We start from the raw sequence: 16,959 nt of genomic DNA, 5'->3' as shown, positions 1-16,959 counted from the left end.
ATTTGTCCCTCCCTCAAACTCCCACCATGCACTGTGCAAACACCTCTGATCCAACATCTCCCCAGTCCTGTGGAGTGGGCACTGCTACTCACCAAAGACCCAGGACCCTTGCCCCTTTACTAATAGAACTCAGTTCTCTTCCCTGAGTTCATCTTATCCAACCTTCTCCCATGAGAGCTGGGGATGGCAACCGCATTCATAGAACCAAGTGTAGATCCTGACTGGTCTGCACCATCGAGGGTTCTCATTCCCTTTGCCAACGATGAAGTCTGACATGGGCACATAACCTGATACTGGGAACTAAGATATAAAGGTATGTCTGCTTGGAAATTTGTGGTAAGAGTTTCCTCTATTCTAAGAAAGAGCTACAGGAAGACATGGTTTTCTTTCTCCCTTTGGATGTTGTGATATCTCCTGTGATGGCTGGAATTACTGCCAACCTCTAGCCTGGTTTGGACACCAATATACATAAACCAGGTCAAATTCAAGTGAATTATAGATGTTATATTTTTAGTGACATTTAGAACCACAAAGAACTTCAGTTTTATATCCCCAGCACCAGGAAACATGTGCCACATACTGGATGCTCAGCAAATATTTGTTGGATGGATGGATGGATGGTTGGAAGGAAGGGTGCCTGGATCTCCCAGTGTCCTGCTTGTTGTGCTTTCCAGTATCCGCCTCCTTCTCAAATATCCTGCTAATTACAGAATCTTAGTATTATATAAAAGATCAAGAAGAGGCAATGTGTTCAGGCAGGAAGTCCAGAAAGTCATAAAACCAAAAAGCAGCCCTGATTGGTATCCTAGGAGTACCTGAAGGCATCACGGGAAAGAAGCTGACCTGGTCCTGTGGTCCTTGTGGCAGGGCCGGAGAGGGCATGTCTGTGACGGCCACCCAACCCTCCTTCAGCTTCAGCTTCTCCTTTCACCAGGGCTTATACAACCCAAAGCTCTAGTACTTCAAACGCAGGCATGTATCTCACAGTTGTCAGGGAGGAGTGATTTCCCTAAAATTACTGATATCTGGGTATCTGTGATGAACCAGATGTAAGGAGAGAAGAGAATCATGGAATCTTACTGGCACAGAGTAGTTACTCCACACTAGGCTCATCTCACGTCACCCTCACTGCCACCCAATGAGTTAGGCACTATGGCTTCCCCTACTTGAAAGATAAAGAAATTAGAGTCTAGAATTTAGGAGGTTTGCCCACAGCCACTAGGAGGTGGACCTAACTCCAGAACCCCAAGAAATGGATGCAAAGTTGCCCTCCAACAATTTTCCTCAAATATTGGTTGGCTGGCAGTTCACTTTACTTTGTTTTTAAACCACAGTTTATTGAGAAGCTACTAATGGGTTTGACCCTACATGTACCATGTCCCTTTAAATACCGCATTTATTTTGGGGACCCGGATGTTATTATCTACTGAGAAGATGATGGCCCAAAGAGGTTTAGAAACATACCAGAGTCACCCAGCTAGTAAGTGACAGAGGCACCCTGGTCCACTGAAATCTGGGTTCTTTCTAATATCCCACAGCTGCTTCCATTCTCAACTCTGGCAAGAACCTGGAGAACCTAGACTATGTGTAGGAAGGCACCCAGGCCTCAAATCCAAGTAGCAAGGTCAATATTTTGTAACAAAATGGGAGAATGATAAGTGACCTCTATTCCCAAATGACTGAAGGACCAATGAGTCAGTCCCTGATGGCCTGTACCCAGGGCCAAATTTTCCTTGTAGTCAGTAGCATGTGCAAACTGGCTGTGACTTGTTATGTTTGCCCTTGTATAAATTGTCCCCATTGTAAATTTCAAGCTACCGACAGCTGAACACCTGGTGTGCAGACATCAGTTGGCTGTAGTGTACTCTACCTACAGAGCACCCCGCTCTGCTCAAGAGGCAAAACCGGCCAAGGCCCTAGAATTCCAGATCTCATGGCTGCTCCCCTTGGCTCTCTCTCTCGGGAATGGCACTTCCATCTATCCAGGTGCCCAAGGGCAAGTCATGGAGACCTACTGGGTGGTCCCCTTCTGCCCACTTCCAAACAGTGACCAAGTCTTCTCTCTTCTACCTCCTAGATAGGCTTCAAACTCATCTACTCCTTCTTCTCTGCCCCTGCCAGGTCTGAGCCATTAGCATCTCTTTCCCAGACCACCACGTGATGTCTTAACTGCTTCCCCTTCATCCACTCCTGCCCTGCTGAGTACATGTATCCTTCGTGTTCTGCCCAGAGTCATTCAGTGACAGTGCAGATCTGATCACATTACTCCTTTAAGGAAAATCCTTCATTGGCTCCCCATAGCTTTAAGAGGATGACCAGCCCTCACCACTCTCCAGACCCAGCCCTGCAGGATGGCCTCTCCCTCCTCTAGTGTTAATCCACCACCCTGGTCCCTGGCTTTCCGGTGCTTCAGCCTTCCTGGTCTTCATGCAGCATCTCAGTGGGTCCAGCTGTTTCATGCATGGAGTTTTTATTTGTGTAGTCCCCTTCCCTGGAAAGGTCTTCCCTCCCTTCTTTGTCTCCCATACTACTACGCATCCCTTAAGTCTCGGCTGAAAAGCACTTCCCCCAGGAAGCCTCCTGTTGGATCCTCAGACTAGATCAGACCCTCCTGTTACAGATTTCCAAATCATCCTGCACTTGTCTTTCTAGTTACCCATGACCTGTCTTCCCCACTGGGCCATCAGCTTTCTCACTGCTTATGGTAGGAAATGTGAGGCTCTGGAGAGAGCATTCCGCACAGAGCAGCCAAAAGAGTCCTTCTAAAAGGCAAGTTAGTCCTTATGACTCCTCCATTCAAAACTTTGAACAGCTTTGCAACTCTCTCGGAGTAAACTTCCAAGTCCATGCCAGGGCCTATTATGCCCTACAAAATGTGTTTTATTCATCTCCCTACTCTCTTCCCCTGCATTAGCCACACTGGCCGCCTTATTCTTCCTTGACCACTGTCCTGCCTCAGGACCTTTGCATGTGTCATTTCTTCTGCTAGGAAAACCAGAAGGTTCACTATCTCAGTTTCTTCAGATCTCTGCTTACATGTGGCCTTATCAGAGAAGCTTTCATTAGCCACCTTATCCAACCCTGATGTGTTTTTTTCCTAACACTATCAAGCAGTTTGCTAATTCTTAGCAGGCGCTAAATGTCCTACAAATTTAATTAAATTCTGACACTATCTACACAGGGATAGTGTCAGACCCCACAGGTTAAGGGCTCAGTCCCACAAGACTGCCCCCATTTCAGATGCCAATTCTAAGTCTAAGTTGTTACCTTGCTTCTGATCAACTGGCTATGAATCGCAGGTTCTCACAACTTCCTCCACAGGTTTAATTTGCTAGAGTGGCTCACGGAACCAGGAGAAATATTTGCTTACATTTGCATTTATTATAAAGGATGTTACAAAGGATACAGATGAACAACCAGATGTAGGGGTACTTATGGCGAGGTCGAGGAGGGTTCCAAGCGTAGGAGCTTCCATCCCTGTGGAACTGGGGTACGTGAAACCTTCTGTCCCTGTGAAACCTCCAGCACGTGAATACACTCATAAAGCCCTAAACTCGTCAAATCTTGTTGTTCAGGAGTTTTTACCCAGCTTAATCTGTAGCCCCTCACTTCCCTTTCCCAGAGATCAGTTGGTGGAACTGAAAATTCCAGCCTTCTCATCACTTGGTTTTTCTGGTGAGCAGTCCCCATTCTGAGGTGCTCTAGAAGGGTCCATTTTAAGTCACTTCTTTTAGCATCAACTCCTGTGTGTGCAAAGTTGGTCCCTGTGAATAACAAAAGACACTCCTGTCACTTAAGAAATTCCAAGTATTATGGGAGATTTATTCCAGGAATCAGCGACGAAGACTAAGTGTATTTCTTAGCACACCACACCAACCACGTGCCCCCCCCATCTCCTCTGTATCTCTCCCCCTTGCCCTGCTTTATTTTTCCTCATAGCTCTTATCACCACATGACAGAGAATCTGTACTTACTGGTTCATTTGTTAATCATTATCTCTTCCTCTCTAGAAGATGAGCTCCAGGAGAGCAAGGACTTCGTCTATTTTGATCACTGTTGTGCCCCTACCAGTGAGAACAGAACCTGGCTTAAGAGTACTTTATTTTTTGTATATAACAATTTATTCAGTTGCTGGATCCTGGAAAGTTTCCTAGAAAAATCTCACCAAGACTGGTACATTGTGGCTTATTTTTAGTAACATTTCCCCTGGGTGATACATTGACTCCTACTTTCTGGTAATTAATTCTGGTGATTAATGAATTCTGGTCACTCTTTTTCACTAATCCACCTTTTTGGTGGAGAGACTAGTCCCCTGGGCCACAGTTTCAGCGCTTACCACATGCAGTTAGAAGCAGCTCTTCAGGAGAGGGAAGGCAGGTCTGAAGAGAAATTGTAAAATCTGTCTGTGCTCTGCCACGCACTGAGAAAACATCAAACAAGGTATTTTAATACCAAAGGTCAGAGGCACTCTTTATTTTATCCTCTTTCCCCTAGCAGAAATTACTTTCAGTTTAAAGAACATGTTCCGATCATTTCCACTGGCAAACAAAAGGAACTTGAAAGTGAATGGATTAACACACTCATCTTTGCTCAGGAAAAGCCAATACAAAGTCTTCCTTATTCCTTCCTGTTTTAAGCAGAGGATGATTCCCAGGTTAAAGGTAGCTCTCTGGGATTCCTGACACTTCCAAGTGATAGATCAGGCTCTTTGTGGGGATGGGGGAGGTCACATCCATTAGAAAGGGAGAAGAGGGGACAGAGCCACCTCTGAGCCCTAACATTTCCATGAGAAATGCCATCTCGTCATTAGGATAGAACTGAACCCACTTCCACTGGATGCCTCGTGGACCATCGCTACTCTCTCTACCCTTGGTTCCAGCCTGACTCCTGACTCACTGTTTGGTCCAACCCTGGCTCTGTCATGTCTCAGATTTCTGGTGTGGGGCCACCTCTGTAACATCTCTTTGCCTCAGCTCTCTCACTTGTAAAATGAGGAAAGGATAGTTCCCACCACTTAAGGCTGTGATGAAGGTAAGTGATGGGTTCAAACTCTCTGACCCACAGTAAATATTCAGTAAATGCTAGGATAAGGAACAAATTCTGTTTTCTCCTCTACTACTCACACCGAGCACCAGATGGGTGAGTGATTTTTCCACCTCAAGCAATTTTCTGACACCAGCTGGGTCCCACAATTTAACTTAATTCCGACCCTGTCTACCTGGAGATAGCATCAGATCTCACAGATTTAGGGTGTTGTGTGGGTCCTAAGAAGGACAAGGGGTAAGACTCCCAGGGTCAACTTGGGACAGACTATGCCAGGACAGGCAGGGTCTGGATCCTAGAAAACCATTTGTGTGGTTCTTGTCACCAACTCATGTGTCCTGGAGCAAGTTTCTTATCCTGAATCTTTACTGTCTCTGTTTACAAACTGATGGGCAACGTCTGCTAACATGCCTGCTCGGTGGGTCGGTTGTCGGTGTGGGGATGAGTCAGTGGGTGGGAAAGCGCCTTCTCTGGCAGGTGCAGTGACTAATGAAGAAGCTCAGTGATGGGGTGAGCGCTAACCCTTTGCCCCGCACTGATGCTTTGCTGCATCCTGGCTGGGGGACAATGGCAGTGTTGCCACACAGTGATGTCAAGGGCTAAGAAAACATGTCAGAGATGAATGATTCACAGACCATACAGAGGATATGGGCGCTTTGCAGAGACAAGAAAGGAAGAACTGGCAAACTCCACATGTTCTGTAAGATGGCTACAAACCTGTTGTCCGACCATCTAAAGAATTTGGCTGCAGGAACGGTGGTAAAAACCATGGACTCCCTCCTTGGACAAGGTCTGGAAAATGTGAATGATTAAAAAAAAAAAGGGAAAAAAAAGTTTATAGATTCCAAAGGAAAATGCCATATGCCCACAAATAAAGCAAAAGCTCGAGCTGTTAATAACTGGGAGGGCTGCTCATAGAGCAGAGAGGGGGGCTCGGAGTCCAGCATGGGGGGGCGTGGCTTCAGAGGGCATCATGAATGAACTAGAGCCACGGGAACTGAGTGACATCAGGCTGCGTTCCAGAAAGACCGTGTGTCTATGGGAGGAAGGAAATGAGCGCTCTGGCCTCTGTTGCTCCTCGTAGCTGGTGGGTTAAAACCCCTCCTATGGGCAGACACTATGGCCTTACTGTCCTCCTACGCGCAGAGCCTACAAAGACAACTGTTGAAGCCATTTTGCTATGTACTTGGGGTAGAGACCTAGAGGTTAAACCTGCTGGTGAACACAGAAGGTTTGTAGACCCATAAATAAATGGGAGAAAAGGGACCTAGAACAAAGGTCCACTGAAGGAGATGAGGAGGGAAAGGACAAAGACTGAGTGGGAAGGAAATCGCAGTCCACACTTGGACACCTTGTGCTGGTCACTGAGGTGGGAGGCATTAGCAACCGCATTAGGAAAGCCCAGGACTCAAACAGGAAATGAGCCTACCACGGCTATAAGGCAAAAGTCGACTACAATATAACGAGAAGTTGAAAAGAGGGATTGCGTGAAAGTAAAGAACATTCTGCAGTGGTTAATGAAGACTGCGGGAAGAAGTAAGATGTGCCCCAGGCTGAGTGTGTCAGGGGATGAGTAATACAGACTGAGTACAGGAGAGATTTGGAAGGTTAAAGGTCCCATTTCTAAGGAGGATGAGGTTTGCAACAAAATGCAGTGTAGGGGCTCCTGGGTGGCTGGGTCAGATAAGCATCTGCCTTCAGCTCAGGTCATAATGCTGGGGTCCTGGGATTAAGTCCCACATTGTACTCGCTGGTCAGTGGACAGCCTGCTTCTCCCTCTCCCTCTACCTGCTACTCCCCTTGCTTGTGCACACACTCTTTCTCTGTCAAATAAATAAACAAAAAATCTTTTTAAAAAATGCAGTGGAGACACAGACTGGGATGTGAGTTCCGACACCTGATTTATAGCTCTGTAACCTTAGAGTTCACTAAAGTTGAATTTCCTCACCTGTAAAATGAGAATTACGATATCTCCTTCCTGGGTTTTTGTGAAGAATAAGACCGTATATGTTAAAACACCCAACCTAGTGCTTAGCATGGACTTAATACAACCTAGCTCCCTTTCTTTCTTGGTCTTTGGCATAAGCCGTTACTCAGGCTTCAGTCGCTGTAAAGTCATGTTCTTTCACAACTGACAGAGGTCATTACTTGCCCCAGAGTTATCCTACGATCTCAGATTCTAAACAGGAAGTGATTCAATAAGTAAAATATTAACAAAATGGAAGGGTGACAATGACACTGTCTTTGCCTTTACCCCCTAGCTTCTGAAGAATGGGAACCACGTGTAATATCCCCCGTGCTGAGCCCAGAGCCTGGCACAGAACCTTCATAAGTTCTTTCTAAAAGAATGAAGGAGACTGGTGAGGAAACCTAGGAGGAGGATTAGATGTGATAGCACTTCGAGAAACTTCGTATAAGAACAACAACAACAACAAAAACCCAAGAACAAAAACAAAAGCACACACACAAGGGAGAGAAGTAAGCCTTTATAACCCATACCGGATCAGAAAGACCAGCACCTATCCCTGGCTTAATAACAAAAGAAAGGAGCAAGAATGGAAATGAGAGTCTGAGAGAGTCCTTCCCCCGCTTGTAAAAGCCACAAGGATTCTCAAAAACTAGAACAGCTGGGGCCTGTGTAACATGCTAAGAACTTTTTAAGTAATAGGAGGAAGGAGAACAAGGAAGACACTCTCCCTTTGCTCAGGGCAAGATAATAACAGATGACTGAAAACAAAGGTCTTGCAAGCCTTCTGCCTCCCCCCGCAGAGAGGAAGCTCCTCATCTTGAAAGAGGTGCTTGGGGAGGTGGCGAGTGCCAGAGGAACCTGGGGTCAAGAGCTCGTGCATCTCAGCTGGGTTGGAGACTCTCAGCCAGAGTAAGTTACATCCTAGAGGTCAGAAATAACTTGTTGTAGATACACTTGCTGTCCTATTCTTGGTGATCTTTGACAGACCATAAAGAATTGGAATGTTGTTCTTAAACCCAAGGGGAGCAAAGGATAAAAAAGTAAGATCTCAAAATAGTTGAAACTGGTTGTTTCCAAATGTTGGCTCTCAGATCCTTCCTGAGGCCCTTTTTAAAAATGTGGTCAGAATCTATGGAACTCAGATATAGAAAATTGGCCAAAAGAGACACACCCTGGGTGTCAAAGGGATAGAAGGCTAGGAACACCTCCATTTAGCCTCCCTGCTCTCCCTCTGGAAAGGGGACATGTCCTGAGGCACTCTGTTGACTCCTACCTCTCTAGACCAGTAAAGTTGACATTTGCTGACTAAATCATTCATTAGCTCCTATAAAGGGAAGCAGCCAGCATGGGAGCCCAGCAAGCAAGGGTTCTCCAAGAGAAAGCAAGGCCAGACCAACCTCATTTTCTTTTCTGGAATGTTGTGGAATTTGAACATTTGTGGAATGTTATAATGGAATTCATCTGGATTTGAGCAATGTATTTGACAACATCTCTCATTAGAACACACAAAATGAAGTTGCTACCATGGAGCCATCACATGGTTGCAACACTAAGACCAGCCCCAAAAGTTGTTGGTTAAATGGTCGATTCAAGTCCTAGGGACGTTCCAATGGCCTGCCAAGGAGTTCTCTTCTATTAGCTCCTTCTGTGACATTTTAATTAATAATGCTAACAATAATTACTGTTGATTAGGTGCTTAATCTATGTGAGGCACAATGCTAAACACTTTATAGTCAATCCTAAAGGGAGGTACCGTTTTTACCAGAGGCTCGAAATGGACAACTAGCTTGTTCAACATCACATAACTAGTAAGTGGGAATCGAGGACTTAAACCTCTGCCTAAGGGACTCCAGAAACTGCAATTAACCCGATGAGAACATTGGTGACACTCATGACATTCAGGGAGAGCTAATGAATCGGAAAATAAAATTATTACCCAAAAAGATCAACAGTTCAAAATGATAGACTAGATTTAAAATAATTAATGTAAACAATGAATAGCCAAAGGTCTAAAAAACAAACAAGCAAAACACAACTGTAAAAAAGAAGCTACATAAATACAAGATGGGAGAGAGAGAGCTTAATAGCAGTGAATATGAAAAAAATCTTGCAGGTTTTTTTTAAAGATTTATTTACTTAGCATGCATGCACACAGGTGGGGGAAGGGACAGAGACAGAGGGAAGGGCAGAAAGAGAAAATCTCAAGTAGATTCCCCATTGAGCTTGGAGCCCAATATGGGGCACATGACCCTAAGATCATGACCTGAGCCGAAATAAAGAATTGGATGCCCAACTGACTGAGCCACCCAGGCACTGAAAAAAACTTAGAGGTTTTAATTAAAGACAAATTCATCACCAGTAAATGGTGAAATATACCTGCCAAAAATGTTAACATGAACACGAGCCATATTCATAGACTAGAGTGTCCAAAACAAAGGAAGGGCCGGGCATGCCACAACCTGTAGAACTCATTGTCTTGTCTCCATGTTCTGCGCTGGGAATCACATTTGAAGATGGATGGTGATAAAGAAATCCAATCAAGATTGCCAAAGGTGTAGAAATGATCTGGGAATACTCATCTCAGAAAGGAGAAGATAGTGGGAATGGCAGAATTGTTTTCAAACCTGTCTGGGCCCCTTCTCAGGTTGCTGCATGGAACTCAAGTGTGTTCTGCTCTGGCAGAGAGACCCAGCCTGTGGCACATTCACCTATAATGTCATCCATGCCTTCTTTTCTGTCAGTGTGCCTCTCCCTCTGCCTTGCTCATATAAAGATCCATGTGAATGCCCTTAGGGCTCACCCTGATCATCCAGGATAATCCTATTTCAAGATCATCAATCACATCTGCAGAGGCCATGTCCCCACAGAAGGTGATGTTCACAGGTTTCAGGGATTGGGGCCTGGGTAGCTTTTGAGGGCCATCTTCCAGCCCACCATAGGTAGCATGACTCTGGAGCCTGAATCTGAGACATTCCCTTCCTGGTTCTCCAGCCTAATGATTGTAGCAGAAGTAGACACTGACTGATACACCAGTTCTGAAGTGTCCTGAAAATTGTCCCAGAAGCTCAAGCCTGAAGCCTGCTCCCCAGACTCCTCCATAATTGTATGTGCACCCATTTACCTTCTGCTTGAACTATGAACATGTTTCTGTTACATGCAACTGAATCCTAATGGGTACATACAATATAGTCACATGGTGATGGGGATCCTTTAAATTCATCTCTATTTTTTTTGTGTATCTACATAACTGAGCTACAAATTTATTATACATATTTACAAAGAAAAATATACATATTTACAAAGAAAAGACACCACCTTTAAAAAAAATTGCTCTGATACTGGTTATAAACTCCTTCAGTTATGTGGTAATGATTATTGTGGCGGGTGCCATATGAGGAAAGATTTAAATTTCACTCCAATCTGGTAAACTTGGTTGAGTGGATCAAGGAGTTCATTGAGATCAATTCTGTCTCTCAGATTTCCTCTCGTCCCTGGTCCTCTCCAAGGTAGAGTCTGTCTTTTTTTTTTTTTTTTAAACATATAATGTGTTATTTGCCCCAGGGGCACAGGCCTGTGAATCATCAGGCTTACACACTTCACAGCACGTACCCTCCCCAGTGTCCATAACCCAACCACCCTCTCCCTTTCCCCCCTTCCCCAGGCAACCCTCAGTTTGTTTTGTGAGATTAAGAGTCTCTTATAGTTTGTCCCCCTCCCGATCCCATCTTGTTTCATTTATTCTTTTCCTACCCCCCAAATCCCCCACGTTGCATCTCCACTTCCTCATATCAGGGAGATCATATGATAATTGTCTTCATCTGATTGACTTATTTCACTCAGCACAATACTCTCTAGTTCCATCCACATCGTTGCAAATGGCAAGATTTCATTTCTTTTTTTTTTCTTAAAGATTATTTACTTATTTGATAGACAGAGATCATAAGTAGGCAGACAGGCAGGCAGAGAGAGAGGGAGGAGGAAGCAGGCTCCCTGCTGAGCAGAGAGCCTGATGCCTGGCTTGATCTCAGGACCCTGGGATCATGACCTGAGCAAAGGCAGAGGCGTTAGCCAACTGAGCCACCCAGGTGCCCCAAGATTTCATTTCTTTTGATGGCTGCATAGTGTTCCATTGTGTTTGTGTGTGTGTGTGTGTATATATATATATATATATACCCCACATCATCTTTATCCATTCATCTGTTGATGGGCATCTAGGTTCTTTCCATAGTTTGGCTATTGTAGACATTGCTGCTATAAACATTCGGGTGCACGTGCCCTTTCAGATCACTACATTTGTATCTTTAGGGTAAATACCCAGTAGTGAGATTGTAGGGTCGTAGGGTAGCTCTATTTTCAACTTTTTGAGGAACCTCCATGCTGTTTTTCAGAGTGGCTGCACCAGCTTGCATTCCCACCAACAGTAGGAGGGTCCCCCTTTCAGTTGAGTCTGTCTTAATGGGTAAGATGGATTATATGAACTTACAGTGGCATCAGCGGGGAAGGGAGACAAAGTTCTCAAATCCATACTCAACCCCACCCTGCCCAGTCACACTGATCTTTGCTTTGAACTGGCTATTGTAAACTCTTTCCTGACCAGTGGCTTCTGAAGCACACAGCACCAGCACTCATGATCTGGTCTTCTGCCCATCTATGGATCCTATCACCCTCTCTACGTTTCCTATCCTCAGACATGCAGGGACTTCTGGGCTCATTGTAGACCACACAAAGCCATGGGGGATGAGGAACACTGGCTCAGGTTTAACCATCTACCTGGGACACACCAATGCTGCTGCACTATTGCCATGTGCCCCATTGGAGGCAGCATGCAGGGCTACTCTAGAGACTGACAACCTCCTTGTATGTTGGGGTGGGGATGCCCTCAAGTTCTTGGCCTCCCCTCAGCTATCTGGATGTTCTAAGTCTCCCTCTGTGCACACAAGTCTGGTTCTGAGGCAGGCTGAGAACCAAAACCTGTGTCTGACCTTCTGGATCCTGTCTGACTATAGGATTCCTCCTATAATTCCAGGAGCCAGAATTGGGCAAGTTTTGGGGTTTCCATGTCATATGCAGCGCATCTGTCTTCTGATGTGTTCTTTCTAGGGTAGACTCAGGGCATGACCATTACATGCAGGAAAGAAGTCCCCTGTATGCCAAGAAAAGAGCTCTATGATCTAGTACTGATGTTAAAGGGGGAGAGAACACAGCTTAAAAATACTTTCCTTCCTTTCTTCCTTCCTTCCTTTCTTTTAAAAAAAAATATACTTATTTATTTTTGAGAGAGAGAGAGAGAGAAAGCATGTGGGAGGAAGGGTAGAGGGAGAGAATCTCAAGCAGACCCCTGCAAAGTGCAGAGCCTGATGCAGGGCTTGGTCTCATAACCTTGAGATCATGACTTGAGCCAAAATCAGAGTCTGGACACTTAAACTACTGAGCCACCCAGGCACCCCCCAAATCCTTTTCTTTCTTGATGTCTGGTTTTCATGAATATTTTCTTGTTTGATATCAAAAGGTAAAGGAAGTCAGCTGTGAATAACACTCCCTCTTGAAGGCAGTACCTGGTTTTTGCTGAGAACAATATGCCTCATAACTCAACAGCTCAACCCTACTCATGGAAGGCTGTCGGGAAGACAATTCAGAAGGAAATTAGAATAGACCAGTTTAATATTTAAAAATATTATCTGTTAACTTATGTATTCACATCAACCAAATTTTTTTTTAAAGATTTTATTTATTTATTTGACAGAGAGGTCACAAGCAGGCAGAGAGAGAGGAGGAAGCAGGCTCCCTGCTGAGCAGAGAGCCCGATGCGGGGCTCGATCCCAGGACTCCGAGATCATGACCTGAGCCGAAGGCAGCGGCTTAACCCACTGAGCCACCCAGGCGCCCCACATCAACCAAATTTTAATCACAGTTACTTTTAGATTCAGGCATTTTGGGTGAAGTGATTACTTTATTCTTTAGCCTTCCAGTTATTGCTTAGATTTTTAAAAATAAGCAGTAGTCTAATAAAAATGTCCCTAACAATTTCATCTGGATCCTTTCTCTATCCAGCTACCCCCACCCCTTTATTTCTATGTCAAAGAGCTAACATCTTAGAGACTCTCCACAATTCAACATTCACTCATTCATTAATTTGTTATGCATCTACTGTGCTTTAGGTCATACATTCAAGGATACAGAAATGAGCAAATGTCATTTTTGTCTTTTAGGCAACCACAATTTAGTAGAGAATGCAAAGCACACAACTCTAACACATTCTAATAATTATGATGACATAATTTTCTGACCTTATATGTCATGAAGAATTGACTCAATTTCACAACACATCTTTATTAAGCACCCACACATAAACCAGGCCCCAGGCTGGGTGCTGGGGACAGAAACACATTATTTGAAACAGAGAGTTTCTCTCCAGAATGCTCTTGGGGCTTTTCAAGCCAGCAAGACAAGTTTCCTCTGAAAGTCTGTAGGACAGAGTTCACCCTCCAGCCAGCTGGTCTACCTGTGGGAAGCCAGAGCTGTTCTAAGTCAGAAGTGACAGGATCTGTGTCATAGATCAAAGAAAACACAGTGGCAGGATGGACATCTGCATAAAGCTTGGTCGGGTCTCTGCAGCCACCAGGGAGGAAGTGACTAAGGCTGGGAGTCAGAGTTGTGCACTCTTCCACTTAAAAGGACTTTCTTCAAACCTGGTCTCCACATTGAGCTGACTCACGGGCTTCCTCCTCCTATGGTGTCAGAGCTGCCTCTCCCCTGACTGCTGTGCCGAGCTAATAGATTGCTTGTTTTGAGGTAGATTGCTGAAAACTTGTTTCATTTCTCCTTTCTATTTCCAGGTATGTCACTGACTTGCTGAGTCATATTTGGCAAGCTCAGGATCTCTCTTTTCTCCCTGTTTTTCCATCTGGATAATATGGTTTATAAAGAGCTCTAAGGCATTCTGTTTCCAAAAAGGTAAAAGCATACAAAAATAATTGTGTTGTTTACCAAAAGGTTTTTTATCTGTACATAGCTCAATTAAAACATTATCTTATTGCAATAAAAATATTTTTGTCTATTTTGTTCTTCACTGGGATGGAAGCACTTTGAAGGAGGTACCGTTTGTTTATATATTTCTATTCCCAACCCTCAGCATCACACAGTATAATGAGGCCAAGTATTCTCTGTTTGGTCCTTGGACCCAATGGGAGATCCACGCATGTTGACAAGTGGCCTGGAAATCTCATGATGTTTTGTGGTACATCTGGGAGCCTTTCGAGGTATAAGGGCTCTCATTTGATTTTCAACAGTGTGAGTCAGCCCCCCCCCAAACCCTCCCCAACCAAAACCAGATAAAAACCATAAAGGAGGTCCTTAAGATCTACTTATCCTACAGGTAACTGTACAGCTGCTACTCTTTCTCAACACCGAATTACTAATTCTGGTCATTCCTCAGAAGTATGAGAGTCTAGAGGAGCTTACACAATTTCACAATGGCTGCACTGTCCATTTAATACCAGATTCATGGGCAGGAAAGAGAAAAGTCTGAATACCATGGCCGTCTCATGGACACTGAAGTAGCAAGAGGTAGGAAGCCGATCACTTAATACTATGCTCTTCCTCTGGCCAAAGGGCAATATGCCCAGGTAATCTATTTTAATTTAATAACAATCAGTATACTGAATAAATATTTGATGGTGGCAAGTAGGAAGCATGATGGAAAAAAAAAGCCAGTACTATAAAGGTATCACCATGCAAATTTTGCTAGGACTTAATTTTGTCATAAATATTTTAAGATTTTTGGACTTGAGTTATAAATATGACTTCTAAATGTATATCCTTCTAAATTTTTTTTAAGAAAATCAAATGTATTGGAGAGAGCAACTAAAAGTACAGTTAATGTTTCTGAGTTTATGTAGCTTTATTTGTTGCTTTAAAAAAGTCTGCTTCTTGGGGCGCTTGGGTGGCTCAATCGGTTAATCGTTTGCCTTTGGCTTAGGTCATGATCCCAGGGTCCTGGGATTGAGTCCCACATCAGGCTCCCTGCTCAGTGAGGAACCTGCTTTTCCTCTGCCTGCTGCTCCCCCTGTTCGTACTCTCTCTCCCTCTCTCTCTCTGACAAGTAAATAAAAATAATTTTTAAAAAATATTCTTCTCCCCAGTGAACCCAAATCATCTTGAGATTGAATCCATGTTTTGTTTTGTTCTAACTCTAACATTTTATACAGAGCACAGGGCTCTATTTTCATTGGTGCTTTAGACATATTACCAGTAAGGATGAATGGGAAGGATCTAGATACAAATAACTTATCAAATGTCTGCATAGGGTACTTGAGAGACTAAAATAATGAGTCTAGAAGTAGCAGCATATGTAACAGATATGCCACACCTACTTTCTGCCTTGGGAGTATAAGGAAAACACTCAACTGGACTGTGAAAGTCAAAAGTCTACTATTTCTTTAATTGTGCAGAATTTTCACTTGTAACCTCATTATTGTAAAATAAAACAGATTTAAAAACCCACATTCAACAAATGCATAGCTTAATGAATTATGATAAGGCTAACATTCTTCCAACCAATAGCAACAAAATAAAACTTGGCCAGCCACCTGGCCTAATTATAGGCATCCCCCTTCTTTCTCATTCTTCGCATCCCAAGCTCCTGACTTTTATGGCAGTGGTCCTCTGGACCAGAGGATTCATCCCCACCTGAGAACCTGATAGTAACACAAATCCTTGGTCCTGATCACAGATGTGCTAAATCAGAAAATCTGGGGGTGGGGCCTAGTAATCAGTATTTTGAGAAATCCTTTGGGTGATTCTGACGTGTGTTTAAAGTTTAAGAACTATTGTTTTACAGTAATCACTTACTTGTGTTTCTTTACTTTTTATCACCAAAGTATACATCTCTAAACACTGTAGTTTAGTCGTAACCATTTTTAAGATTTAATGCATCTTTTAGGACTCTTACAATGTGAAGATTTCCTTTATAGTCCTTCCTTTTCCTTACAATGTATCTCTTAAAGAACCCAGGCTATGTGACCTGTAAATTTTCTCACAGTTTGGACTTTGCTGATTGAATACACAAATCTGAGTTTGCATCCATGAACTTGCTGATTGGCTACATGATGTAGTTCAACATACTCTTCTGTCCTCTGTATTTCCTGCAAATTGACAGCTGGATCTAGAAGTTATAAAATGTGTGTGCATGCGTGTGTATGGGTGTGTGTTAGTTATTCCATACTGTGGAACAAACTACCCCAAAACATAGTTGCTTAAAACAAGAAACATGTGTTATCTCAGTTTCTGTGGATCAGGCATCTGAGGTGAGCTTACCCGGTGGTTGTGACTTAGGGTCTCCCATAAGGGTGTAGTCAAGATGTTGGCCAGGACTGCAGTCATCTGAAGGCTCGGCAGGGGTGGAAGATCCACTTCCCAGGTAGCTCACTCTGTACCCAGCAAGTTGGTGCTGGATTTTGGCAGGGGGCTCCAGTTCCTCCTCACCAGGGCCTCTCTGAAGACTTTGAATGACCACGAGCCATGCCAGCTAGCCTTCCCCAGAGCAAGTGATCCAAGCGAAAAAGGCAGAAACCACTGTCTTTTATGCTATAGCCTTGGAAAAATCACACTCCATCATTCCCAAGCTATAGCACTGGTTACATAAGGGAGGAGAGGGGACAACGCAAGGGCATGAACATCTACAGGACATAATCATTAGGGACCATCCTGGAGAATGGCTGGTAACCAAAGATAGAATACCTCACACACTAATACAGATACTTCCATTTCACATGCAGGATTTGAGGGTTTTTGTTTGTTTGTTTGTTTGTTTTTTGTAATCTACTCTGTATCATATTTCTTTTCGTCCACACAGAGAATCCTAGCAATTAGGATACAGTGGTATCCCCTTATCTGTCTGAGTTCCAAAACCCCCAATAGATACCTGAAAACTCAGTGCCAAATCCTAT

At 43.9% G+C, this 16,959-nt stretch overlaps 1 long non-coding RNA gene across 1 annotated transcript in view; it reads left to right on the top strand.

The window, feature by feature from the left end:
• Positions 1 to 14,004, top strand: part of LOC125105163 (uncharacterized) — a 79,131-nt gene extending 65,127 nt beyond the window's left edge. The window contains exon 4 of the long non-coding RNA XR_007128822.1: positions 13,849 to 14,004. This is a non-coding gene — a long non-coding RNA (uncharacterized LOC125105163). The remainder of the gene's footprint in view (positions 1 to 13,848) is intronic.
• Positions 14,005 to 16,959: the final 2,955 nt, after the last annotated feature.

This window comes from Lutra lutra, chromosome 7, assembly GCF_902655055.1.
Source record: "Lutra lutra chromosome 7, mLutLut1.2, whole genome shotgun sequence".
NCBI classification, from domain to species: Eukaryota; Metazoa; Chordata; class Mammalia; order Carnivora; family Mustelidae; genus Lutra; species Lutra lutra.
This window is presented reverse-complemented; position numbering and strand designations above follow the sequence as displayed.